Raw genomic sequence first — 27,966 nt, forward strand, 5'->3', positions numbered from 1 at the left:
AGCCTGAGCACTAACCCTGACTTCTGCTGCCTGCCATCTGCTTGACACCAGGCAAATCATAGAACCTGGCTGGGCCTCAGATTTCTCATTGTAAAATGGGGATGGTGGCACCCATGATCCCTGCAAAGCGATGGTACATGCCAAGCCTGGGGTAAATGGTAGCTGTTATTATCAACACTGTCATTATTATTATTTCTAGTGGCTGTCAACCACTGCTGTATTTTTCTCCTTGCTACTCACAGAGCTAGGCCCCATCTGTGTCCACCTTTGTGGTCCAATGTGGGGACAGTGACAGTCACCACAGAGGGCTTAGGGAGGGAAAGGGGGTGTGGTATGAAGAATATGGCCCCCAAAGATGCCCATGTCTTAATTTCCAGAATCCGTGAATATATTACCTTACACGGCAAAGAAACTTCGAAGATATGATTCAGTTAAGCATCTTGACATGGTGAGATAATCTTGGATTATCTAGGTCATAACAAAAATCTAAATGCATTTAAAAGAACTCAAATAATGTACAGGATGTTCTCTAACTATAACGAAACTAAACCAGAAATAAATGACAGAAAAATATCTAGAAAAATCTCCAAATGTTTGGAAATTGAACATATTTATAAATAACCTGTGAGTCAAAGAATAAGTCGCAAAGCACTTTAGAAAATAGTATGAATTAAATGACACAAGAAACACAACATATTAAACTTTGTGACATGCAGCTAAAGCAGTGCTTAGAGGAAAAATTATGGCATGAAATGCTTATGTTAGAAATGAAAGTTTGGGTTTGGACAATGGGAAGAGAAAATAGAAACAAAAGCCTCACATCTAAGCTTCCACCTTACAAAATGAGAAAAAGACAAATAAATTAAACCTAAAGCAAGCTGATGGAAGAGCATAATAAAGATAAGAGAAGAAATCAAGAAAATTGAAAATAGAATAACAATAGAAAAAAAATCAATGAAACCAAAAGCTAGTTCCCTGGAAAGATTAAGAGAACTGATCTAACTAGCCAAACTGATAAAAAACACAAACAAACAAAAAACAAAGAGAAGACCTAAAACCACTATCAGGAGTGAAAGAGGGAGGCAGAAGGGGAAATAGGGAGTTATGTTTTAATAGGTACAGTTTCAGTTTTGCAAGGTGAAAAAGTTCTGGAAAATGATAGATTATGTAAATGTGCCTAATGTTACTGTACTGTACACTTTTAAATGCCTAAAATGGTCTGGGTGTGGTGACTCACATCTGTAATCTCAGGGATTTTGGAGGCTGAGGCAGGAAGATTGCTTGAGGCCAGGAATTTAAGACCAGCCTGGGCAACATAGCAAGACCCCATCTAAAAAAATTTTTTTTAACTTTCCTGGGCATGGTAGCTCATGCCTGTAGTCCCAGCTATGCAAGAGGCTGAGATAGGAGGATCACTTGAGCCCAAGAGTTCAACTTTGCAATGAGCCATGATTGTGCCACCACACTCCAGCCTGGGCGAAAGGGCAAGAAGAAAGAAAGAGAGAGAGAGAGATGGAGGGAGGGAGGGAGGAAGGGAAAGAAAGAAGGAAAGAGAAAAAGAAAGAAAGAAAAGACAGAGAGAAAGGGAGAAAGAAAGAAGAAGAAAAAGAAAGAAGAAAGAGAGAAAAAAGAAAGAAAGAAGAAAAGAAAGAAAGAAAGAAAGAAGCAATGATGGTAACCAGTAACTTTTACGTTACATGTACTTTATTACAATTTTAAAATAAATAAACTTTTAAAACTAATCAATGGCTGTTACCAGTATACCAAAGCAGGCAGTTTTGGTAAAGGAGGAGGAGGTGCCACAACTTCTGCAAATACTCATCCTGCGAGTTCTGGAATTTTAGATGCCTATAGCCCTCATTGACCTGAGACTCCTGGCCCTATCAGCCTGGGGGAACTGGTACCTCTCTTCGGAATTCATCATGGATGTCTCAGTGTCATGACACCCAACAGACAAGTCTGGGAGTTGGGCAGGCTTGCGGTCCTCCTGAAGCCTTCATCCCCTGTGACACAGACCAGTTTGTATATAATAACTATGTGCCTTACCTGGGACAATAATCCCAGTAGCCTAGGTCAATATTTCCTCTGCCAGGTGCCCTGGCTGGCGGGAGCTAGAACCTGTCTTCAGCATTGCTTCTGGTGCAGCCACACAATTCCTGACAGAGGTCTGTGATCCAAAACCTGAACAATAAGCAGACAATTTCAGACACCTTTAATGGGTAGTCCGAGACCAGCCTCGCCAACACGGCAAAACCCTGTGTCTGCTAAAAAGACAAAAATTAATGGGGCACGGTGACCCACGCCTGTGGTCCCAGCTACTCAGGAGGCTGAGGCAGGGAGAATCACTTGAGCCCAGGAGGCAGAGCTTGCGGTGAACTGAGATCGTGCCGCTGCACTCCAGCCTGGCTAATAGAGCAAGAATCAAGGAAAGAAACAAAGAAAAAGAAAATAAAAGATAAAGAAGAGAGAGAAAAAAAGAAAATATGCTTAATGTGTTGAAATGTAAATTAAAACTGCAAGGAGGTACCACTACACACCTATTACTGGGGGTGGGGGGAGTGGTGACGGGTACCTGTAATCTCAGCTACTTGGGAGACTGAGGCAGAAGAATTGTTTGAACCTGGAGGGGAAGGTTGCAATGAACTGAGATCACTCCATTGCACTCCAGCCTGGGCAACAGAGCGAGACTCTGTCTCAAAAAATAATAAATAAATGAATAAATAAATAAATAAATAAATATTTACAGTGAAGCAGTACCTAGAACACACACATCATTCCCTGGGAGTACTCTCAGCTCCTTGATAACTCTTATCCTGCATAAATTATTCCTAGATCCTCAGAGCCATTCTAGCCCAGAGCACAGAGCCTGATTCCCAGCAGCTGATTCTCAGACAAGTTTTTGTTGTTGGATTTTGCTTTGTTTTGTTGTTGCTGCTGTTTTCACTGTGGAGAGAGAGATGATGATGGCATGCTCCTCACTTACTTAAGTGTAGTCATTATTAAACCAGTAATTTGTTTACTGGAAATAATACATTGCAGATGAGAGATCATAGGAAATCTCTCTTTGCAAACTTCTGTTCTCTTAGAAGAGGTTTTGCAGGCAAGGGTTAACTCAGCAGGCCTGCCTGCTAAGTGTTTTTTATGCCTGAGACTTTGGGCCACACCGTACAAGTAGGATCTGATAAATTTGTTTAACAATGCGATTCATGGTGAATGTCTGGTTTTGCTCAGGAAGGCTAGAGTCTAAGCAGCTGAGGTCAGTTACACAAGTTTGGAATGCCTACGTGACTCTCAGTAAAAACCCTGAACACCAAGGATCAGGTGAGCTTCTCTGGTCGGTAATACTTCACGTGTTGTCACACATCATTGCTGGGACAGTATATAAGTATGTCCCTGTACCACTCCACTGGGAAAAGACACCTAAAATCTTGCCTCTGGTCACTCTTGGACTTCACCCCATGCACCTTTTCCCTTTGCTGATTCTAATCTGTATCCTTTCACTGAAATAAAGTATAACTGTGAGTATAACAGCTCCTGAATCCTGTGAGTCTGGAAGATCATCAAGCTGAAGGTTGTCTTGGGTATCTGTCATAGAGGGCTTGTGCCCTTCACCACGCACTTTGTCCAGAAGCATCTAGTACCAATGTGTTCCCTTTCATACTTTTGTATTTATAGTGAATATTTATAATATTTTGTAAATATTAAACACTTTTACATTTATAATGAATCTTGGACACTGCTACTTTCTCAGATCATTTCTCAGAGGCTACATTGGCTAATTTGCTGATGTCTTCTCATATATAAAGAACTGATAAAGAAACTGCTCAATAAATACTTTTTGAATAAGCACAACACTGCCATTCTGGTTATTTTAGTTTTCAAATGTGAGGCACAGTTGTCACTCAGCCTTCAAAAAATAAAGAGGCCGTGCACAGTGACTCACGCCTGTAATCCCAGTACTTTGGGAGGCCAAGGTGGGCAGAACACTTGAGGTCAGGAGTTCGAGACAAGCCTGGCCAACATGGTGAAACCTCATCTCTACTAAAAATACAAAAATTAGCCGGGTGTGGCAGCATGCACCTGTAATCCCAGCTACCTGGGAGGCTGAGGTGGAAAATCGCTTGAGCCCAGAAGGCAAGCCTGAGCAACAGAGTGAGACCCCATCCCAAAAAAATAAATAAATAATAGAAGCAGGGTCTTGCTCTGTTGCCCAGGCTGGTCTTGAACTCATATGCTCAAGCAATCCTCTTGCCTCAGCCTCCCAAAGTGCCGGGATTACAGGTGTGAGCCTCCGTGCCCAGCTGCCATTCAGCCTTATATCAACAGGATCAAGTAGATGGACCCAACAATCAGTGGACATGAGAAGTTCAGTAGCTCTCTTTCACTCTCACAATGCTTCTCTCCTTGTTTTTCTCTTGCTTCTTAGCTACCCCATTCACTGTGTGTGTGTCTGTGTGTGTGTGTGCACTTCAACTGGTCTTCTGTTTATGTGTCTGTCTGCCCCACCAGAACATGATACCGCCACCATGGTAAACACCATATGTATTGGAATCTCATTCTTCATAGCAATCATTTATCGTAAATATTGTTATTCCTACTTCAGAAATGGGGAAACAGGCCCAAAGACTGTAAGAACCTTTCCCACCATTGCACCATTGTAAGGTCAGTGTGTCAGAGCCAGGTTGGAAACCCATGTCTTTTTCATGCCATTGCCTATAAGGAGACAGCGTAGGTAGGACCCAAGTAATTTTCCCTGAGCAAGTTCTCCTGGTTGCTTTTCCTTTTCTTCTATATAGTTTCTAATCTTTTCTGCCACCTCCACAATGAAGGGACCCCTCATGTATTTGGGGTAAATTGAGATACCCTGCATTTAGCCTTACTCTTTCCTTGAACCACAGATGTTCAGTCCTCTTGGATCACAGAATATTTTTAAGCATCTGTAAGAGGGAGAAATCAGTGATGTTTATGATCCCTTGTCATTCCCTAAGCAGGTGGATTCTGAGTAGGATTTTTTTTTTTTTTTGGCACAACTGTTTTCTTGGGGTGGGGGACTGTGAAGACGCAAACAAGAGCTCAGAGATGTAACCTGTCTTTGTGTATAGTAACAAGAGTAGAGATCTGGAATGGGGCAGCAAGGGGGGCTTCTGAGTGAAATCTCTTGACTGTCAAGCCAACAGAGGATTTTGTGGAATAAAAAAAGAGATTTGTGGCTGCTCCTTCCCCACCTCTGAGTAACTTGAAAGGACAGATAAGTGTTTGTAGGGGCTGCTGTGGCATTTTGCCATGCAATTTGTGACACACGTTCTTAACCGTTGCAAATGGCTTTAGTACTATATTTTCTGTAACATGTCGTGCCTAGGTATATCCATAGTGGGGGGGTCAGGTTATGGAGTTTTACAGGAGAGTTTAACGGATTTGGTTCAGGGCCAGAGCTAGTTTCTTTCAGTGTTTTGAGCAACAACCTAAACACCTTTATCAGCGACTGAGAATGTTCAAGAATCCAGCTTGGGTTCAAGCATGCTGGGTAAACACACAGCTGGCTGGGTCTCAGCGCAGACAAGGCACTTTGTTTTTCAGTCAGAACAAGAGAAAAAGCAGGGAAATGTGGGGTGGGAGGCCCTAGAGACACCATGCAAGGTCTGTGCACCACATTTTGGGAGATGCTTCCATTAAGTCCAACACTTTTGTCTATGTAATTTTTTAAAAAAAACATCAGATTACAACTAAAGTCATCATATACACCATCGGTTCGTCTACATTTAACATTTTCAAAAGTTTTCCCTTGAGAAAAGTGCAAGTTTGAGCTTAGAAATTGAAATCCCCCCAAATCTGCTTCTTACTGGAGTCAGTCATCAATTTCATGAAAATTCTGCCTTATCTTGTGAGGATTGAAAGAGGTCACACATGTATACAACCTAGCACAAAGAAGTAATTCATAGATAGTACACATCCAGTAAATAGGAGTTTTATAATAATTCCTCTTATTTTAAAGATAAATGGAGCCATTGTCATAATTATACACAGATCTAGGGTCAGTCGGCCCATTCACAGCCACATAGCACAGATCAAACTCTAGGGAAATTAATAGAGCAGTGACTTTCTAACTTTCTGTGTGCAGAGAGTTAATAGCAGACAAACAGGAGCAGATAGCTTTCAGATTGATACTATCATTAGAAGCATCTTCAGAGAAGATGACCCTCATAAAGTTTGAGGGGATAGGTACCTGGAGCTGCCTGTTTTGTCACTGCTGTTTAAGTAGGGTCCAAACCTGAGAGAAGCAATCTAGAAAAGCTCATTATGGGAAAGCCTAGCCCTACATTACTCAGTCTCGAAGAGACTTGAGTTCCAGGGAATGGAAAAAGAGGTTTTACATAACAACCCATTTTATGAAGCTAGAGCAACCTTGATAACAAAGTCCAACAAAGGAGCATATGAAATAAAAGTACAGGTAATGTCACTCATGAGGATATACATAAAAATCCTTAAATAAATAATTAGAACATAGATTACCATGACCAAATTGTTGGTTTAAATGTACAAACTTGCCAGGCATAGTGATTCATTCCTGTAATCCCAGCACTTTGGGGGGCTGAGGCAAGCGGATGGCTTGAGCCTAGGAGTACAAAACCAGCCTGGGCAACATGAAAAAATCTCATTCTCTAAAACTGAAAAAAATTGAAAAATTAGCTCTATAGTCCCAGCTACTCAGGAGGCTGAGGTGGGAAAATCGCTTGAGCTCGGGAGGTCAAGGCTGCAGTGAGATGTGATCACACTACTGCAGTCCAGCATGCATGACAGAATGAGACCTGTCTCAACTGTTAAAATTTAAGAAGTACAAATTTATTGGACGGGCGTGGTGGCTCATGCCTGTAATCCCAGCACTTCGGGAGGCCGAGGCAGGTGGATCACCTGAGGTCGGGAGTTAGAGACCAGCTTGACCAACATGGAGAAACCTCATCTCTACTAAAAATACAAAATTAGCGGGGCATGGTGGCACATGCCTGTAATCCCAGCTACTTGGTAGGCTGAGGTAGGAGAACTGCTTGAACCTGGGAGGTGGAGGTTGCGATGAGATTATGGCATTGCAGTCTAGCCTGGGCAACAAGAGCAAAACTCCATCTCAAAAAAAAAAAAAGAATACAAATTTATCAATGTAATTCACTACATTAACAGATTCCTGGGGGGAAAAACCCTGTGGTAATCACAACAGATGCAATGTTTGATGAAATTCAACATATATTCAAAATGAATACTCTCAGCAAATTAGAACAGAATGGAATGACTGACAAAGTCCATCTACAAAAACAATACAGTAAAAATTGTCATGAAATGTTGAAAATTTCCATTTCTCATCAGGAATAACACAAACATTTCCACTATCACCATTGTAACAGGTGGGTCTGCCCAATGCCATAATATCAGAAAAGGAAATAAAAATGTTTAAAATGGCAAAAACAGACCCGGCATGGTGGCCCATGCCTTTAATACCAACACATTGAAAGGCTAAGACGAGTGGATTACTTGCGCTTAGGAGTTCAATAAAAGCCTGGACAACAGGACAAAATTCTAGTCTCTAAAAAAAATAAAAAACAAAAAACAAAAAAAAAAAATGGCAGGAATGAAATTATTCTTATCCGAAGATAATATGGTTCTGAATGTTGAAAACTGAAAAAAATCTAGAAGTAAACCTTTTTTTGTTTTATTATTATACCTTAAGTTCTGGGGTACATGTGCAGAACGTGCAAGTTTATTACATAGGTATACACGTGTCATGTGGTTTGCTGCATCCATCACCCCATCATCTACATTAGGTATTTCTCCTAATGTTAGCCCTCCCCAATCCCCCACCCCCTGCTATCCCTTCCCTAACCCACCAACCCCCCGACAGGCCCCGGTGTGTGATGATCCCCTCCTTGTGTCCATTTGTTCTCATTGTCCACACCCACTTATGAGTGAGAACATGTGGTGTACTTCTAAGATTCTTTTTTTTTTTTTTTTTTTTTAAGAGAAAGAGAAGAAAATAGGAAGGAGGAAAAAGGAAGAGAAAGAAAGAGACAGAATGGGGAGGAGGGAGAAGGAAAAGAAAGAGGGAGAGAGAATGGGAGTATTGATTTCTTGCCCAGGCTAGAATGCAATTTAGTAATGGGTATTGAAAACCTCTTTTATACTGATAATTATACTTAATGATGTAGTCAGGAAGGAATAAGGGAAGAAGATAAACAAACAGCCAACCAATATTTAATTTAAACCTATGAAATGTTATGCGATTACTGAGGAGTGATTTACTTCCAATTATATAGTCACCTTTGGAATAGGTGTGAGGTGGTAATGTATGCTTTGTGTATTTGAAGTGGAGAGTTCTATAAATGTTTATTAAGTTTACTTGTTCCGGGTCTGAGTTCAAGTTCTGAATATCCTTGTTAATTTTCTGTCTCGTTGATCTATAGAATCGTTAGCTCTTCTTGTTGCATTGATCCTTTTGCCATTATGTAATGTCATTCCTCGCCTCTTTTGATCTTTGTTGCTTTAAAGTCTACTTTATCAGAGGCGAGAATTGCATCTCCTGCTTTTTGTTTATTGGTTTATTTTTACTCTCTGTTTGATTGGTAAATCTTCCTCCTTCTCTCTGAGTCTTTGTGTATTGTTGCATGTAAGATGGGCCCAGATGCAGCATACCGATGGGTTTTGGCTTTTTATCCAATTAAAATATATATAAGTTTAATACCGGCGTTTGATGCTAGCTGGCTGTTTTGCCCATTAGTTGATGTAAATTTTTTATTGTGTTAAAGTTCTTTGCTTTTTGATATATTTTTGGAAAGGCTGATATTGGTTGTTCCTTTATATGTATAGTGCTTCTTTCAGAAGCTCTTGTAAAGCAGGCCTGGTGGTGGTGAACTCTCTAAGTACTTGTTTGTTCGCAAAAGATTTAATTTTTCCTTCACTCATAAAGCTTAGTTTGGCTGGATAGGAAATTCTGGGTTGAAAGTTCTTTTCTTTAAGGATGTTAAATATTGGTCCCCACTCTTTTCTGGCTTGTAGGGTTTCTGCTGAGAGATCTGTTGTAAGTCTGATAGGTTTCCCTTTATGGGTAACCTGACCTTTCTCTCTGGCTGCCCTTAGTATTTTCTCCTTCATTTCAACCCTAATAAATCTGGCGATTATGTGCCTTGGGGTTGGTCTTCTTGAAGAATATCTTTGTGGTGTTCTCTGTATTACCTGGAGTTGAATATTACCCTGCCTTGCCAGGTTGGGAAAATTTTCCTGAATGATATCCTGAAGAGTATTTTCCAACTTGGATTCATTCTCTTCATCACATTCAGGTACACCTATCAAACGTAAATTAGGTCTTTTCACATAGTCCCATATTTCCTGGAGACTTTGCTCATTCCTTTTCATCCTTTTTTCTGCATTCTTGTCTTCTCGTTTCATTTCACTGAGCTGGTCCTCGACTTCTGATATCTTTCCTTCTGCTTGATCAATTCGACTGTTTAAACTTGTGCATGCTTCGCGAAGTTCTCGTGTTGTTTTTCAGCTCCATCAATTCACTTATATTCTTCTCTAAATTGTCCATTCTCGTTAACATTTCGTCAAACCTTTTTTCAAGGTTCTTAGTTTCTTTGCATTGGGTTAGAACAAGTTCTTTTAATTCACAGAAGTTTCTTATCACCCACGTTTTGAAACCTGCTTCTGTTATTGGAACACACGTGTAATCTATTAAGCCTTGTTCCGTTACTGATGAGGAATTGCAATCCCCTGTAGAGGGAGAGGCATTCTGATTTTGAGTATTCTCTACCTTTTTACGCTGGTTTCTTCCCTTCATTATATATTTGTCTGTCTGTCGTCTTTATAATTACCGACTTTCTAACTGGGTCTCTGACGTCCAACTTGTTGATTCCCTGCGCCGAAATCTGAGCAATCCACTGAGCTGGCCAAAACAGCGGTGTTAAGATTGATGGTGCTTTTCTGCCTGGGAATCTCTGGACTCTGCACCAAGAACTGGCGTGCTAAGGCACCAGCAAAACTGCCACGCCGGCCACAAGAGTCGCCCTGGCGACCCGTGGAGCTCTTCCACTGGGAATCTCCTGGTCCGTGAGCAACTAATATTCGTCTGAAAGTGTGGCGTCCTCTCGTTCTTTGCGCTTTCACTGGGAGGTACGTGCCCGAGCTGCTAATCATCAGCCATCTTGGATCTCTCTCCGATTCTTAAGCATATTTAACAAGGTTGCTGGATAGAAAATCTATACATAGGAATTATGCCTCCACACACCAGCTCAAAGAGTTAGAATATAAAATTTCAAAGACTGAAAGACATTTCACATTATCAAATATCTAGAAATAAAATTAACAAAAGATGCAAAAGATTTCTTTGCATAAGGCTGTAAAGCTTTATTGAAATAATTTTAGTGAACAAATTTCCAACATAGGAGCAGCCTACATCATTTCAGTGTGTCTTCTTTTAATGCTGTGACTGCCTTTCACCTGAAACAAAAACATAATAGTTGGGAACATTACTGAGCAGCAGTTTATTTAGATGACCATAAAGGTATACAAAGGACACTACAGTTTGAGTTTCATAAAATACACTAAAAACAGAACGCTAAGGGTGATCCTGTGTCTTGTATCAGATTAAACCTCTGTATAGACTTTGAGGGTAGACCTGCAGAATTTACAGTTTATTTATTCCTAAACAGCAAGTGCTTTCTTTAAATTCAGAAGCACTTATAATTAATAGTCAGCAAATTGGAAAACGTGTAAAACACACTTCAGTTGATTACTCAGGAAGTACTAAAGTCATGGTCTTTGAACTTCAAATCTTCTCAACTGATGTTCTCAAAAGCTGAAACTTATATGTAACATTTGATATGGTTAGAGATGATTATATCACATATGTGTCTACAGTCTTATTAGAAATAGTGCCTCATGAAGACTGACAGTGGGGCAGGGAGCATGCTTAACACAGGCATCTTACTCACACCGATGCTGAGCATCACTGATCAACATGCCACACATGATAGAAACTAAACAGTCTCAAGCCATTTGATAATTCACGGTTTTTTTGGGAAAATATTTAAAAACCAATTATTCATGAAGAGCCAGAGAATCCCAGACTGGGCAACATAGTGAGCTCTCATCTCTACTAACAAATTATTTTAAAAAATAAAATTAGTCAGGGATGGTGGATTGTGCCTGTAGTTCCAGGTACTCAGGAGGCTGAGGTGGGAGGATTGCTTGAGCCTGGGAGGCAGAGGTTGAAGTCAACTGAAATCACAACACTACACTCCAGCCTGGGTGACAGAGTCACACTCTGTCTCAAAAAAACAAACAAAAAGTGGCCAGAGAAGTCAGAATTTGATGGAATCTCAGAATAGGTATTCAGGTCTCCACAAAGAAAAACAAACATGAAGCAGAGGGCCCGCTCACTTTCTTAGTATCAACGAAATCTCAATTAGATGTTTTAAGGTGACTCAGGCCAGAGTTTGATGATTGATGATAAAAAAAAATCATGCAAAACTGACAATCTCTGTATCCTATGCATTCTATCCAACAGGATTATAGTATGAATGTACCAGAAGGGAAAATGATTTTAAAATATCTGACACAAACTCACTATTTTATAAGACCAAAGACAGGTTTAGGAGTTAAGGGATTCGTTAAGCAAATGCTGTAAGAGCTGGTATTAGAAGCTACTTCAGTGCTTTGGCATATTTCACACCAACTGATGGGTGTTACAGATGTGTTAGGTATTTGTTAAAAGGAGATCCTTACAAAAGCATCTGAAAATTATAAATTATTGGTTTAAGGACTTATACTAAAAAGTTATAAGTCAACGTAAGTTTGACTCAGCATCTTTCTATATCTGACAGTCTATAAGTCGGGTGCTAGGGCCTGAACTACGTTTCAAATAAGCTTTATGCAAGAACTCTATTATTAAAGAGGCAGTATTGCTACCTCTGCGTTATTAAAAATATAATACTGGGCACAGTGGCTGACGCCTAAAATCCTGGCACTTTGGGAGGTCAAGGCGGGTGGATCATCTGAGGTCAGGAGTTCGAAACCAGCCTGTCCAACGTGACGAAACCCCATCTCTATTAAAAATACAAAAATTAGCTGGGCATGGTGGCTCATGCCTATAATCACAGCTACTCAGGAGGCTGAGGCAGATGAATCATTTGAACCTGGGAGGCAGAAGTTCCAGTGAGCCGAGATCGCATCACTGCACTCCAGCCTGGGTGACAGAGCAAGACTCCATCTGAGAAAAAAAAAAAAAAAATATATATATATATATATATATACACACACACACACATACACTTATATATGATACTGTGGAAACAAACACCCTACAATTTGCATGCCTAATGATTATCTACCTTCTTCTGGCAATTTCACCTGCTCTGGATTTGGCAGGCGCATCTCCTATATATCAAGATCATCTCCACGCTCACATGCAGTCTTTGGGTGAACCTGTTCTTGGCTATCAGCTTCAGGCTCTCACCCTTAAAAATGAAATATATATCTTATTTTAAAATATTATATGTATATATTTAAAATGTATATATATATATTTATATTTATATAAATTTAGACAGTAAAACATGAAGATAAAGAAATAATATTCACGCTCTTGGTGTTATTAAATAAAACCTTTAGCTAGTGTAATACTAAATGTATTGATAAGAATCCAAAGAACATTATTTCAGGAGACTGTTGGTAGAAAACAGGAAAACAAAGTTTTCTAAATATTACCCTCTTCCAGCCCAAATACTGCCCTCAGACAACTTTGTTGCCTCCTTTGCATTTCTGTTATTGGACTTCTGAGTGTCCTTATCATATTAAATGACTCAAGGCTGAAATCCTGTCTCTCATAGCACTTAGACTCCTATATAGCATCAGTAGCCACCAATAAATGATGAGTGAAAAACGGTCTTAAAAAAATACACGAAAAAGACCAAACTGGTGAACATTCTGCAAAACTGGTCTATCCTCTTCAAAAACGTCCATATCATGAATGACAAAGAAAAATTAAGGAACTATTCCAGATTAAAATAAACTAAAAACACAAGACAAGTACATGCAAGACACGATCCTGAACTGGGCTCTGGATTAGAGACAAAAATTTCTGTAAAGGAAACTATCTGGGTCAGTTTCGGTGGCTCACGCCTGTAATCCCAGCATTTTGGGATGCCAAGGTGGGCAGATCAGGTGAGGTCAGAAGTTCAAGACCACCCTGGCTGACATGGTGAAACCCACATCTACTAAAAATACAAAAAAAGGAGAAACATTAGACAGGCACAGTGGCGGCAACTGTAGTCCCACCTACTCGAGAGGCCGAGGCATTAGAATCCCTTGAACCTGGGATGTGTAGGTTGCAGTGAGCCTAGATTGCATTACTGTACTCCAGCCTAAGCAACAGAGGGAGACTCTATATTTAAAAAAAAAGAAAAAAGGAATTTTCTGGATACCTAGAAAAATTTGAGTACACACTGTGTATGAAATGACTGCATTTTCACATTGTTAAACTTCCTGATTTTGATCTTTGTGCAGTGATGATCCAAGGAATGACTTGTGCTTTCTTCTGACCACATACATACACTCAAGTACACAGGGTAAAGGGCAATAATACTTGAAACTTTATTTAAACATTTCACCATTAATAACAGTAAACATAATATCCATAAGTGTGTGTGTGAGTGTGTGGGCAGCAGGGTAAGTCAGGGAGGAAAAAGATATCAAACCAATGGAGCAAAAGCTATTAACAATTGGTGAATCTAGGTGAAAAGTATATGACTTAATTGTACTATTCCTGGAAATTTTCTATAAATATCTTGAAAATATATAAAGTCAAAATTTAGAAGAATATATGACATATACTCAAAAGTTGTAAGTCTACACTGAATTTAGAAAGACAGGAGTTTTTTTAAATTATGGTAAAAAATACACTTAACATAAAATTTACCATCTTAACTATTTTTAAGTGTTACAGTTCAGTAAAGAGTTATGTTTGCAACATTACCAGCAAATAGAAAGGAACTTTGCATGTTTGTTTTCCTATATCATGAAACCTTTATGTATTTCTTTCTTTCTCTCTTTCTCTCTTTATTTGTTAGCGATGAGGTCTCACTGTGTTTCCCAGGTGGGCTTGAACTGCTGGGCTCAAGCAATCCTCTTACCTCAGCCTCCCAAGTAGCTGGGACTATGAGTGCACAGCATTCAGCCCAGGTTGAGACCTTTCTCTTAAATGACAATCTAAGGATAAACCACCGGACTTGTGTAATGCTTACAATCAGCAATAAGAGCAGTGGGCATCAGCTAAGAAATCTGACATCTACAATATGGATAGGATTTCAGTCACAATTACAATATAAATTTCTAACGATTCATTAGCTGAATAAGTACTATGGAAAATCTTACAGTCATGACATTCATTACCTATTGGGTTCAACAGAAACTTAACTTTCTTCAAATAAAGTTATATTTAGGTTCAAAGGTCCTAAATGTGATATTCCATAAATGAACCTCATGTAGAACAAAGCACCAAAAATAACATGGTTTGTGAATCACAGCAACTATACTGTCCTGCACAGAGAATACAGGAGTGGGGGGACAGCAATTAATGGGCATTGTTGTCAGTCATATTCTAGAAACTTTTAACAGTAAATCCCTAGAATAATCCATAACCTAAGTTATATAAATGATTTGTTTCAAATTATTTTATCTAGGAGAAATTGTTTCTATATCATGTTAATTTCAGGATAATTCCTTTTTTTTGTTTGTTTTTCTAACCATAAAAGGATTTAATCACCTCATAAAAGGCACTTAAAAAATCACACTAAACCAGCTACCTGTATGGTAGTATCCTGATTTATCCAGATCAAACTTACCATATAAAAGTATCAATCAAAGGAGCCACAGTAGCTCAGGCCAGTTGTCCTGGCACTTGAGGAGATGAGGCTATGCGTTCGAGGCAAGACTGGGCAACATAAGAACCTGTCATTCATTTAAAAAATACACACACACACACACACACACACACACACACACATAACGGTGGCCAACATTCTGTTTTTGGAGTTGCTCCTACTCCTCTGAACTTAGTCTATTCTTGGGCCAGTACAGTAAAGCATTTGAGTTTTAAGCATTTTCAGCAAAATCATTTACTTTTTTTAAAAGCAACATAGATAGTAGGAAGACACAAACTTTGAAACAAAATACAAATTCTGTATTCACCAAGTCCCTGAGCCTCCATTCTCTCATTCATAAAGTGGACACATTTCATTATAGCGAGGGATTTCCCTAAGCTAAACTGCAAACTATATACCCTCCTCACTTTTCCAGTCAAGTTTAGGCATTCTTTCCATTGTCTTCTTTCCTCCTGTTCCTACTATATGATAATGCATGAGACACATGCATGCACACATACAACAACAGGTATTCGTCTTCCCTTTCCCTTCACCTTGACCTGCAGATGCTCCCTCATCCTCTCCCTCCTGAGCAGGTGCAGGATCCTGACTTTGAGTTGCTGGTTCCCCTTCTTCAGGTTTTGGTGGTTCCACTTCTTTATCACTGAACTGCTCAGGCTAGGAAGTGTGTGTGTGTATGTGTATGTGCAAATAAAAAAAAGTTTTGTTATTAATATGTGATTATACAAATATACACAGAATACATAGATATTTCTGATCATAACTAAGCCTAAAGACGTTTCTCCAACTCTATTCTGTATGCTTAATGAGGTTACTCTACCACAGGAAAGTTACTCTGAATAAAGTGACCAACAAGGTCTTCAGAAGCTATTATACTCTGTGTTAGAATAGATGTGTACAATCTGTCATTAACAAGCAAAGCATGAGAAAGAAGTAATGTGCGAACAATGAAGAACACAAGAGAAAAACAAAATCCTCCTGAATCAATGTTTCCTTCGGCACCATAATCATTTTTTATCAGCATGAAGACCTTTATCAGTGTCTATGTACTGATGCAAAAACACTATCACAAAAAATAACTTCTGCTAATAGAAAACATCAGATTAACATTAAAGCGCTCACCAGCATAGGCCCACTCACCTCAGGAGGTTCTACACAGTGTCTTGGTCTAGGCCAATAGGTTGATCTTCCTCACTAACTCATATTTCACACTGAAACACTGAGAACAGAAAACGGTGACTGGGAACATGCACTTGAGAGGACAGCTATATTCGATCACTTCCATGGCTAAATGTTAACTTGTCGTTTTAATTTGGAAAATATTCCCAAAATAAGTCCCAGAGCTAAGCATACGTCTGTACCTTTTCTGAGTGCATGCAAAGCCACTTATGCAAGGCAAGCTGGCAGAGCAATCTTCTAAAGGCATGTGGCAAAAGGCAGAGGACATTTTCTTCTAAATTTCTTTTGGACATAAGGTCTCACTCTGCTGCTCAGGCTGGAGTGCAGCAGCATGCTCACTGCAGCCTTGACCTCCTGCTCAAGGGACCCTCCCATCTTAGTGTCCTGAGTAACTAACTGGGACTGAGTAACTGAGTAACTGGACTACAGGTACATGCCACTGGGCCTTGCTGACAGAGGACATTTCTTATGAGGTTCAGTTTCACAAGTTGACTTCACATGAATACACTAGTTAATCATAATTCCTGTGACCACTGCTTTTGGCACACTCCCACTTACTAGAGCCATTCACCCCCAACAAATCAAGTTTGTTTGGACCACAGAGCCTCGCCCAGTCCTTCCCATTGTTTCCTGACCCTGCATGGCAGAGTTGAGACCTAGCAATGCTTCTCAGCGGGGTACTACTCACCCCATACTGCTGGGGGGCACTCACCAGCCTGCAGCCTTCCCAGTTTCCAGGCCCCTTCTTTACTGCCCGCCTTGCCCCCAATCGGGGGCCCCATTCAGGACTCAGGAAGGTGCCCTGTGTCAGGGGTTCCCAGCATCTCGGGACTTCCATCCCTCCAACATCACCCCCAGCACTCACCCCATCTTCACCTGAGCCCCTGACCGCCTCCCCTCCATGGCCCACCTTCCTCCCTTTCCTGGGCCCTTCACGACCACAAAGACTGTGAGTTAAAGTAGGGCGACCTCAGGGCCCCACGCTTGGAGGTAGGTGGCACTTCTCCTTTGGAGGCCATGAGTCCCTTTTCCCTCAGAGGCCACAGATCAGGCACTGAAACCCCTGGACCCGCCCAAAGCCCACTGCCTCTTCCTCAGCCTCACTCAAACTTCAGCCCGCAGGAGGACTGGCCTTTGGACCTACCACATGAGTCTAAGTAGAGAAAACAGAGTCCAGACGGCAGGAACATGACCACACACCCTCACATATCCCTGGCGTTCTCCACGTAGGTGAAGGGGCTGACCTGAAAACGACTAGTGAACATGCACACTGAGGTGAGAAGGAGCATGCACAGCTATGCGTGGGATGGGGAGGGCTGCCATTACCAGCATCACACTCCAAACCCCCAATTCCCATCCCCACTGAGGATAATGGAATCCCACCTCCTGCTGCTGTTTCCTATGCCTCTGGGACTCATATACCTTAAATAGTGCCCCCCTCAAAACTCACTCCATCTTCAATTGAGCTCCCCTTCCCTCCAGGGCCCTCTCTTGCCCTGGCCCCACCATGGGGACAAGGACCATGGTGACTGCCTGGGAAGACAGGTAAACGACCTGCTAAAACAGAAATAGCAACCTACCCCAAAAAGAAATTGTTCGACATGAACAAGTCAGAGAAAGAGACTGAAAGAAGAACAAATATGACTTCAAGGACCTGTAAGAAAATACTAAAACATTATTTGTAGCATCAGAATTGCAGAATGAGAAGTGACAGTATTAGGGAAACAGGAGCCTAGGACAGCTAAAGTGACACCATTTGAAAATGAACTCCATCTTGAAATTAGCAAGATGCATTCCTCACCAGTCACAACCCATGGCCCTAACATGTTTGTAGTTGAGAAAACAGACTAAAGGTACCCACAAGGACATGCTCCCACAGCAGCGGAAAATGCAGGGATCCCAACACCCATAGCAATATATGCTTTAAAAATCATTACGCTTTCACGTACTTACACACTGGAAAGTCAAGGATAGTTTTCTTTAAATCAATTGAATGATAAATTTCATCATGTTGTTAGCCCACCTGCACAAAGGTTAGTCTAAGACCCCGATATAAGAAAAACCTGGCCAGGTCAAGGCTCATGCCTGAAATCCTACTATTTTAGGAGGTTGAGCTGGGCAGATCGCCTGAGCTCAGGAGTTCGAGACCAGCCTAAGCAACATGACAAAGTCTCATCATAATAAAAAAAAATAGAAAAATTAGCTGGGCATGGTGGGATGTACCTATAGTCACAGCTACTCAGGAGGCTGAGGTGGGAGGATCACTTGAGCCTAGGAGGTCAAGGTTGCAGTGAGCTGTGATACCACCACTGCACTCCAGCCTATGTGACAGAGTGAGACCCTGTCTCAATTTTTAAATATACAATATAAAAAGGTAAAAATTTATCAATCTAATTCATTACATTAACAGATTAATGGGAAAAATGCTGTGGTAAAATAGATGCACTGTTTGATGAAACTCAACATATATTCAAAATGAATCAGCAAAGTAGAACAGAATGGAATGACTTACTCTGATAGAGTCCATCTACAAAAAAAGTACAGTAAATACTATGGTAAAATGTTGAAATGTTTCCATTTCTCATCAGGGTTAAGACAAGGATGTCCACTATCACCACTGTACCAGGTGGGTCTGCCCAATGCCATAAAATCAGAAAAGGAAATGAAAAGTGTTCAAAATGGCAGCAACGTGCCCAGTGCAGTGGCACATGCCTGTAATCCAAGCACTTTGGGAGGCTGAGGCGGGTGGATCACTTGCACTCAATAGTTCAAAAAGAGCCTGGGAAATATAAAAAAACCAGGTCTCCACAAAAGGTACAAAGGGAAATAGAAAAAAAATGGCAGAAACAAAATTGTTCTTATTCAAAGATCATATAATTCTGTATGTTGAATACTAAAAACAATCTCAAAGTAAACTTTAAGAATTTGTAAGCATATTTAACAAGGTTGCTGGATACAAAATCAATATATAAGAATTATCTCTCTACATACCAGTTCAAACAGGATATAAAATTTCAAAGAATTATACATATTTCACAGCATCAAATACCTAGAAATAAAGTCACAAAAGATGCGTAAGACTTCTTTGCAGAAGGCTATAAAGCTTTATTGAGAGAACTTAAATGAACAAATTTCCAACATAGGAGCAGCCTGCAGTGTATCTTCTTTTAACACTGTGATTGCCCTTCACCTGAAACAGAAACATAACAGTTGGGAATGTGACTTAGCAACAGATTATTTAGATGACCCTAAAGGCATACAAAGGACACTACAGCTTGGGTTTTATAAAATGGACTAAAAACAGAACCCTAAGGGTGATTCTGCATCTTACATCCAATTACAACTCTGTATAGACTAAGTGTAGACACATGGAATTTAAAGGTTAATTTCTTCCTAAACATCAAGTGCTTCCTTTAAATTCAGAAGCACTTATAATTAAAAGTCAGCAATCTGGAAAACACATATGTAAAACATACTTCAGTTGATTACTCAGGAAATACTAACATCATGATCTTTGAAGTTCAAATCTTATCGACTCATGTCTCAAAAGGTGAAACTTACATGTAATATATGATATGATTAGAGATGATTATATCCTACATGTATCTACAGGTCTTATTAGAAATAGTGGCTCATGAAAACTGACAGTGCAGCAGGGAGCATGTTTTGCACAGGCATCTTACTCATACCGATCCTGAGCATCAATGACCTACATCCCACAGAAAATAGAAACTAAATAGTATCTTGCCATTTCATAATTCAGTCACTCAAGGTTTCTGTGGGGAAAGATTTAAAAATCAATTATTCATTAAGAGTCAGAGAATCCCAGCCTGGGCAACGTAGTGACACTTTATCTCTACAAAAAATTTTTTTCAAAAAAAGAAAACAAAATTAGTCAGGCATAGTGGCTTATGCTTCTAGTTCCAGTCACTCAAGAGGCTGAGGTGGGAGTATTACTTGAGCCTGAAAGGCAGAGATTACGGTGAGCTGAAATCGCACCACTGCACTCCAGCATGGGTTACAGAGTAAAATTGTGTCTCAAAAACAAACAAAAAAGCAAGAGAATTCAGAATTAGACAGAATCTAAGAGTAGGCATTCAGGTCTCAACACAGAAAAACAAACATGAAGCAGAGTGCCCACTAACTTTCTTAATAGCAATGAAATCTCAATTCACATGTTTTAAGATGAGTCAGATTAGGGTTTGATGATTTAGGATAAACAAATCATGTACAGCAGATGATCTCTGTATCCTATGCATTCTACCCAACAGGATCAGAGTATGAAAAAACCAGAATGGAAAATATCAAAATATCTTACTTAAACTCATTATTTTTAAGACCAAAGATAGCTTTAGAACTTAAAGGATTCACCCAGAATCTCACAAATCTTGTAAGAGCTGGTATTAGGACCTACATCAGTGCTTCAGCATATTTCAAAGAAACTGATGTGTGTTACAAATGTGTTATGTATTTGTCAAAAGCAGACCTTTACAAAAGCATCTGAAAATTCTAAGCTATTGATTTAAGGACTTATTCTCAAAAGCTGTAACTTAATAGGGCTTTGACTCAGTTTGTTTCTATATGACAGTCTGTAAGTCGGTTGCTGGGGCCTGAACTACATTTCAAATAAACTTTATGGAAGAACTGTATTACCGGCCAGACACGGTGGCTTATGCCTGTAATACTTGGACTCTGGAAGCCCGAGGTGGATGGAATACCTGAGGTCAGAAGTTCAACATCTGCCTGAAAAATATGCTGAAACCCCTGTCTCTACCTAAAATACAAAAATTAGCAAGGCATGGTGGCGTGTGCCTGTAGTCCCAGCTACTCCAGAGGCTGAGACAGAAGAATTGCTTGAGCCTGTGAGGCATGACTACAGTGACCTCCAAGATCAGGCAACTGTACTCCAGGCTGGGTGACAGAATGAGACTCTGTCTCAAAAAAAAAAAAAAAAAAAAAAGAGCGAGAGAAAGAGAACTCTATTATTAAAGAGGCAGTATTATTACCTCTGTGTTATTAAAAATATAATACTGTGCAAACAGACACCCTGCTATTTGCACGCTTAGTAGATTGCCTACCTTCTTCTGGCAGTTTCCCAGGCTCTGGATTTGGCAGGCAGATCCTCTTCACAGCAGGACCATCTCCACACTCACACGCAGTCTTCAACTGAACCAGTTCCTGGCTATCAGCTTCCAGCATAGGCCCTTAAAAGAAAAAAGACAATTTAAGCAGTAAACCATGAAATATGAATAAGAAAATAATAATCATGCTCACAGTGTTATTCAATGAAAGCCTTAGGCTAGTGTAATAAGTGTGTGGATAAGAATCACAAGAACATTATTTCAGGAGTCTCTTGCCAGAAAATAGGAAAACAGGGTTTTCCAAATATTACCCTCTTCCTTTCCGAAGACTGCCCTCTGACACCTTTGTTGCCTCCTTTGCACTTCTCTGTTATTGAACTTCTCACTATCTTTATCATATTAAACCTGTCTCTCATTAGCAATTAGACTATTAGCACCTAGCAGATTATATGGCATGAGTAGGCACCCATAAGTGGTGAGTGAAAAAAGGTCTTTAAATAATACACAAAAACCCTAAACTGGTGAACATTCTGCAAACCGACTGGTCTATCTATCCTCTTCAAAAACGTCAGTATCATGAATGACAAAGAAAACTTAAGGAACCATGCCAGATGAAAGGAAATTAAAAAGACATGACAACTACATGCAAGACATGATCCTGATCTGGACTCTGGATCAGAAAATTAAATTCTATAGAGGAAATTATCTGGGCGGGACGTGGTGACTCACGCCTATAATTCCAGCAGTCTGAAAGGCCGAGGAGGGCAGATCACTTGAGGTCAGGCGTTCAAGGGCAGCCTGGCCAACACGGTGAAACCCTGTCTCTACTGAAAATACAAAATGACATTAACAACAAAAACATTACCCGGCTGCCATGGCAGGCACCTGCAATCTGAGTTACTCAGGACACTGAGGCATGAGAATTCCTTGAACCTGGGAGGCTCAGGTTGCAATAAGCCACTGCACTCCAGCTTGGTTGACAGAGTAAAACTCCCTCTCTAAAAACAAAAAAATGGGAAATTACCTGAATAACTGGCAAAATTTGAGTATACACCGTATGTTAAATGACTGCTTTTTCTAATTGTTAAATATCCTAATTTTGATCATTGTGCAGTGATTATCCAAGAAATGACTTTTTCTTTGTTGTCAGGATATACATACACTCAAGTACTTAAGGTAAAGGGCCATAATACCTGAGACTTTATCTAAACAATTCAGCATTAATAACAATAAATATAATACCAATAAGTGTGTGTGTGAGTATATGGGATGCAGGGAAAGAGAGGGAGAGAAGAGCTGTGAAACCAAGCAGCAAAAACTATGAACAATTGGTGAATTTAGGTAAAAAGTATATGAGTTAATTGTAAGATTTTTGAAACTTTTCTATAAACATTATATTTTCAAAATATATAAAATGAAAACTTAAAGAGTACATGAAAACTACACTGAACATTATGAAGACAGGAAATTTTCTTTAACTGTGATAAAAATTACACATAACATAAAATTTACCATCTTAACTATTTTTAAGTGTTACAGTTCAGTCAAGAGTTAAGTTTCCAACATTACCAGCAACTAGGAACAAACTTTACATGATTGATTTCTAATATCAGGAAACATTTATTTATTTATTTGCTTCCTTCCTTCCTTACTTACTTATTTACTTATTTCTTAGCGATAAGGCCTCACTATGTTTCCGAGGCTGGGCTCGAACTACTAGACTCAAGCAATCCTCTCACCTCAGCCTCCCAAGTAGCTGGGACTACGAGTACACAGCACTGAGCCTATTGACCCCAGATGAGACCTTTCTCTTAAATTACAACTAAGGATAAACCACAGAACAGGTATAATTCTTATATTCAGCCATTGAGTACTAAGAGCCGTGTGCATCTAATAAAAAATCTGAAGTCTACAACACAAAAACCATTTCAATTACAGTTGACCGTAAATTTCTAAAGGAAATTGATTTGAGGACTATGGAAAATCTCACAGTCAGGACACCCATTCCCTATTGGGGTAAATAGAAACTCAACTTTGTTCAAATGAAGTTATATTCAGGTCCAAAGGTCCTAAATGCAATATTCCATAAATGAACCCCACATTAAAAAAATAACATTATTTGTCAATCACAGAAAATATATTGTCCCAAACTGAGAATAAGGGAGGGGATGAACAGCAATTAGCGGGCATTGTCAGTCACATTCTAAAAATCTTTAACAGCTAATTACTAGAATAATCCATGACCTGAGTTACATAAATGTTTTGCTTCAAAATATTTTATCTAGCAGAAATTATTTCTATCTCATGTTAATCTCAGGATAATTATTTCTTAGTTTCTCTAACCATAAATGGATTCAATCACCTCTTAAAAGCCACTTATAAAATCATAGTAAACCAACTTCCTGTATGGTAATATCCTACTTTATCCAGTTTTTATCAAACATACCATATAAAAATATAAATCAAAGGAAAGAGTGGCCGACATTCAGCAACATGGTTTTTGGAGTTGCTCCTGCTCCTGTGAATTGGGTCTATTTTTGGGGCCAGTACTAAGCTACCTTACAGTAAAGCATTTCAGTTCTAAGCATTTTAAGCAAAATCATTTACTACTTTTACGGCAACGTAGATAGTAGGAAGACACAGACTTCAGAAAATATATACAAATTCTGTATTCACCAGTCAAGTGTTCTTGGATAAAACACATTCCTCAAGCGTTTATTCTGTCATTTATAAAGTGGAGAAATTTTATCATAGTGAGGGATTTCCCTAATCTAAGCTGCAAACTATACCCTCTTCATTTTTCCAGTCAATTTCCAGGCATTGTTTACATTGTTCTCTTCTATCTTGTTCCTGGTATGTAACAATGCATCACACACACACACACATACACACACACACCCCAACAGGCATTCTTCTTTCCTTTCCCTTCACCTTGAGCTGCCAATGCTCCTTCATCCTTTCTCTTTTGAGCAGGTGCAGGATCCAGACTTTGAGATGGTGGTTCCACTTCCTTAGGTGGTTCATGATTGCACTGCTCGTGCTACAAAATATGTGTGTGTGTGTAAATAAAAGTTTCATTATCAATACATATCAATAAAATACATACGTATGTACATATAATATACACATATATACACACACACAGAATACATAAATGCTTCTTCCGATCATAACTAATCCTAAAGACATTTCTCCCACTCTATTCTATATGCTTAATAAGGTTACTCTACCCACAGAAAGGTAACTCTGAGAAAAGTTACCCACAAGAACTTTGGAAGCTATTATACTCTATGGTAGAATACATGTGTACAATTTGAAATTAACAAGCATGAGAAGGAAGTCCTGGGCAAAAGCTGGAGAACACAAGAGAAAAAAAAATCCTCCTGAATCAATGTTTCCTTCATGGGATGCCATAATCATTTTTTATCAGCATGAAAGACCTTTATCAGTATATATATAAAGGTCTATACTTAGTATATCTATACTAGTATAGTTAGTATATCTATACTTAGTATATCTATATTATGTATATTAAGTATCCTATACTTAGTATATCTATACTATGGGAACAACACTATCACAAAAATTAATTTCTGCTAATAGAAAATATCAAACGTTAAAGCACTCACCAGCATAGGCCCAATCACCTCAGAAAGTTGTATATATCGTAGTACTCTAGGCCGATAGGTTGGTCTTCCTTGCCAACTCATATTTCACACTGAAAACAGAAAACCATGACTGGCAACATGCACTTGAGAGGACAGCTGTATTCGATCACTTCCATGGCCAAATGCTGTCATTTTAATTTTGAAAATGCTTTCAAAATAAGGCCCAGACTTAAGCATAAGTGTGTACATTTCCTGAGTGCTTGCAAAGCCATATATGGTGGCCAAGGTGGCAAAGCAATCATCTTAAGGCGTGTGGCAAAAGGCAGAGGATATTATTTTTTTTTTACACTAATACTGCTTTTAATGGCGGCGCAATAGAGAAGTACAAGGTTTTACTAGTTTGAGCTAATAGGTGTAAAAGATGCCCACTGACACTACCAAGTAGCCTCTTAATAGAAAATGTAGAAAATATACAGGACAAGGTGGAGATTATCTCTTGAATTTAGTAGGGTAAAAAGAGTTAACTGCCAACCCAGCACTATGATTGTACTTGTTTAGAAAAAAATTGTTTTGTTCTGGTGACGATGGTTTTATCTTCCCTTTTAGTTGGGTGGGAAATAACAGAAAATTTGTTTCCCCAAAAGTTTTACATTTCCTTGTTAATACATGTTTCGTTTCAGTAGGATGCCATCTGTTAAGCCCGCAGAAGTCCTCCTGGGTATTTCTGGATTGTGCTGTGTGCACGTGTGTTTGAAAGATCAAACAGCTTGTCTCCTTACAGCATTGAGTTGTGTGCTTTATTGTTAGATACAGTATCAGCAGTGTGTCGTTTCCATATTCCCTACGATGAACCCATCAAGATCTGAAATCATTGTCAAGTATCTGGCTTTAAAAGTTGGGAGACGGTAGTTTAAAAAAAAAAAAAGCTCCTGCAAAAACCATCCAGTCCCTAAGCATGGTCTGTGCTGCAGCCTCCTCCAGAACACCGTTTCCACCGCAGTGACGGGCTTGCAGTTCTGCCAACGTTTGGAAAACAGGCCGTGGAAAGAGGTGTCTGTGTCTACCCTTTTCCCAGGATAGTCCTCATTTCCAAATTCTAGTTCTGTCACAAAAACTCATGCTGTTCCCTGTGTCCTCTTCAAATCCTGACAGACAGCAAAGTCCTCTGACTAGAGCCATCGTGCTTCTCAGCTCCGCTTGTGTGTGCCGTGTGGACTCCGAGTGGCGTTGCACAGAGGCCGAGTGGGCAGGAGGGCTCAGGTCAACTCTAAGGCACTTTTCTCTACATCCAATGGCAGGTTGTCTCCCCGGCATGCTCCACAGCTGGTGACCCGACACTTCCTGGCTCCTTGTTCAGACAGCTCATCAGTGAAGAAGACAACTCGTGTGCACCTTCGTTATTCAAACTTGGCTGGCTCTCTAATATGACTAAGTAACACGGCAACACATCTGTCTCTCCCTAAATAAATACTACTGCTTCATTTCTTCTAAAGGTGCCTCTGCTCATTTGATTCTAAGCCACACCAATCTTTCCAGTTTCACAGATGGAATGTGGCCCCCTAATCACTGTTAGGCGGCGTTACTTTAAGCATCAAGTTAATCCTTGTCCAATCATTTCACACTTCTTGCTTTAGACATCAGTTCAGGTAGCTTACATTTTACCAGCGTTAAACAACACCTTAACTATTGATACTACAAGGTAGAATTATCATGAGGTCATGTAAGCTGCTGACTGAACAAATCTGTAGGACAAAAAGTCATTACATATTTCTTCACTTGGAGAACTGCTGTGTTTCCTACTAAAGTCTGAGGTGCAGACTCTGGAGGAATAGTGACACAGAAGTTATCTGGGTATACAAGAATCTAAAAGACATTCTCCCTGGAAATACAAATATATAACAAAGAGTAGAGACTATTAGGGAGGGTGCCTCACTGACACAGTCTGAATTGGATCTGATTGTTCTGTTACACACGAGAGAGTACTTTCAACAGAACATCTACATACTGAGAGGTAGTATGGCAGTTAATTTCAGTGCAAAACTGAATCAAGCTTCCTATATTTTGGAAAAAAACTTATGTTTTTTCATGGAAACTAGATACTCTTTACTAGTTTATTGAATTAAAAAAATGGAAGGTCCCGCAATTTTAAAAGGCCCTTTAAATAAAGTAGAGTTTCTAATTGGCAGATCTGGAAATCAGTCTGAATGGGACATACTATGGATTCAACACACAGAATGAGTTTTCTTCATACCACTACCTTGACATGGATTTTATACCCTCCCTCAAAAGAATCCTATAAAAAATTGCTTCAAAGTCCCTTTGAAATTGCAATAGTGCAGCAAAACCACAAGTAAACAATTGCCTGTTAACCTGTTATTTCAAATATAGACTGAAAAGTCAACAGGCATTTTTCGTGTGCAATTTTTCTTTTAAAACAAGTTGTAAGTTGAAATATCAAATCTGCACAGCGCTGTCCCTTCACAGAAGGCAAGAAACTGCCGGCACATCATGTCAGAGGCCGCCCACGGTGCTGTAGGCTGTGGAAGTGTGCCTCCCTCAGGGTCTGGTTGATGTGGAAATAGAGGCCTTGGCACAGCGCGGACTGCTCAGACACAGGCTGAGGGGTGTTAGGGCTGGATCTGGCGGTGGTCTGGCTTACGCTGCCTTCCGGCCCGCTGGCCCTGTCCGGGCTGTTGATGCTGCTGCTGCTGCTGCTCCCACCACTGTCACTGCCTGAAGACTGTGTCCCAGGAGTCCTGAAAGACAGGGTTTCTGCTACTCCTTTTGGTCTGGGGGGGAAGACGGTTGTCCTACTCATTGCCATTCCTTCTCCTTTTCCTGGGACGGAGGCGCTCGCTCATGGCAGCTGGCGTTGGGAAGCTAAGCGGCGCCGCTCCGCGAGAAGAGGGAACAGAGGGGGTTGTGTTTCGGCGGCCGCCACGCCCACCCCCTCGGGCCTTGGCTCTCGCAGCCGCTCAGGGGGACGCAGCCGGTGCTGAGTACCCCTCAGTCGGACCCGTACCACCGCTACTTCCGGCGTCTGCTCCGCGCCCCCCCCGAGGACATTATTTTAAAATGTATTTTGGATGTGGGTTCTCACTCTGTTGCTCAGGCTGCAGTGCAGCGGCGTAATCACAGCTCACTGCAACCTTAACCTTCCACTCAACCAATCCTCCC

General features: G+C 40.1%; 1 long non-coding RNA gene and 2 pseudogenes across 1 annotated transcript; all 3 read right to left on the reverse strand.

The window, feature by feature from the left end:
- Positions 1–11,045: 11,045 nt before the first annotated feature.
- On the reverse strand, positions 11,046–16,124 carry LOC105730430 (G antigen 10-like; annotated as a pseudogene).
- A 5,063-nt stretch (positions 16,125–21,187) lies between these two features.
- Positions 21,188–24,957, reverse strand: LOC135269943 (uncharacterized). Its single transcript, XR_010338184.1, has 3 exons — positions 24,811–24,957; positions 24,113–24,221; positions 21,188–21,304 (listed from the first exon to the last, which is right to left on the reverse strand). It is a non-coding gene; the product is annotated as an uncharacterized LOC135269943 (long non-coding RNA).
- Positions 24,958–27,242: 2,285 nt separating this feature from the next.
- On the reverse strand, positions 27,243–27,650 carry LOC135269942 (protein VCF1-like; annotated as a pseudogene).
- Positions 27,651–27,966: the final 316 nt, after the last annotated feature.

This window comes from Aotus nancymaae, unplaced genomic scaffold, assembly GCF_030222135.1.
Source record: "Aotus nancymaae isolate 86718 unplaced genomic scaffold, 86718_ANA_hifiasm-v0.15.2.pri h1tg000058l, whole genome shotgun sequence".
Taxonomy (NCBI): domain Eukaryota; kingdom Metazoa; phylum Chordata; class Mammalia; order Primates; family Aotidae; genus Aotus; species Aotus nancymaae.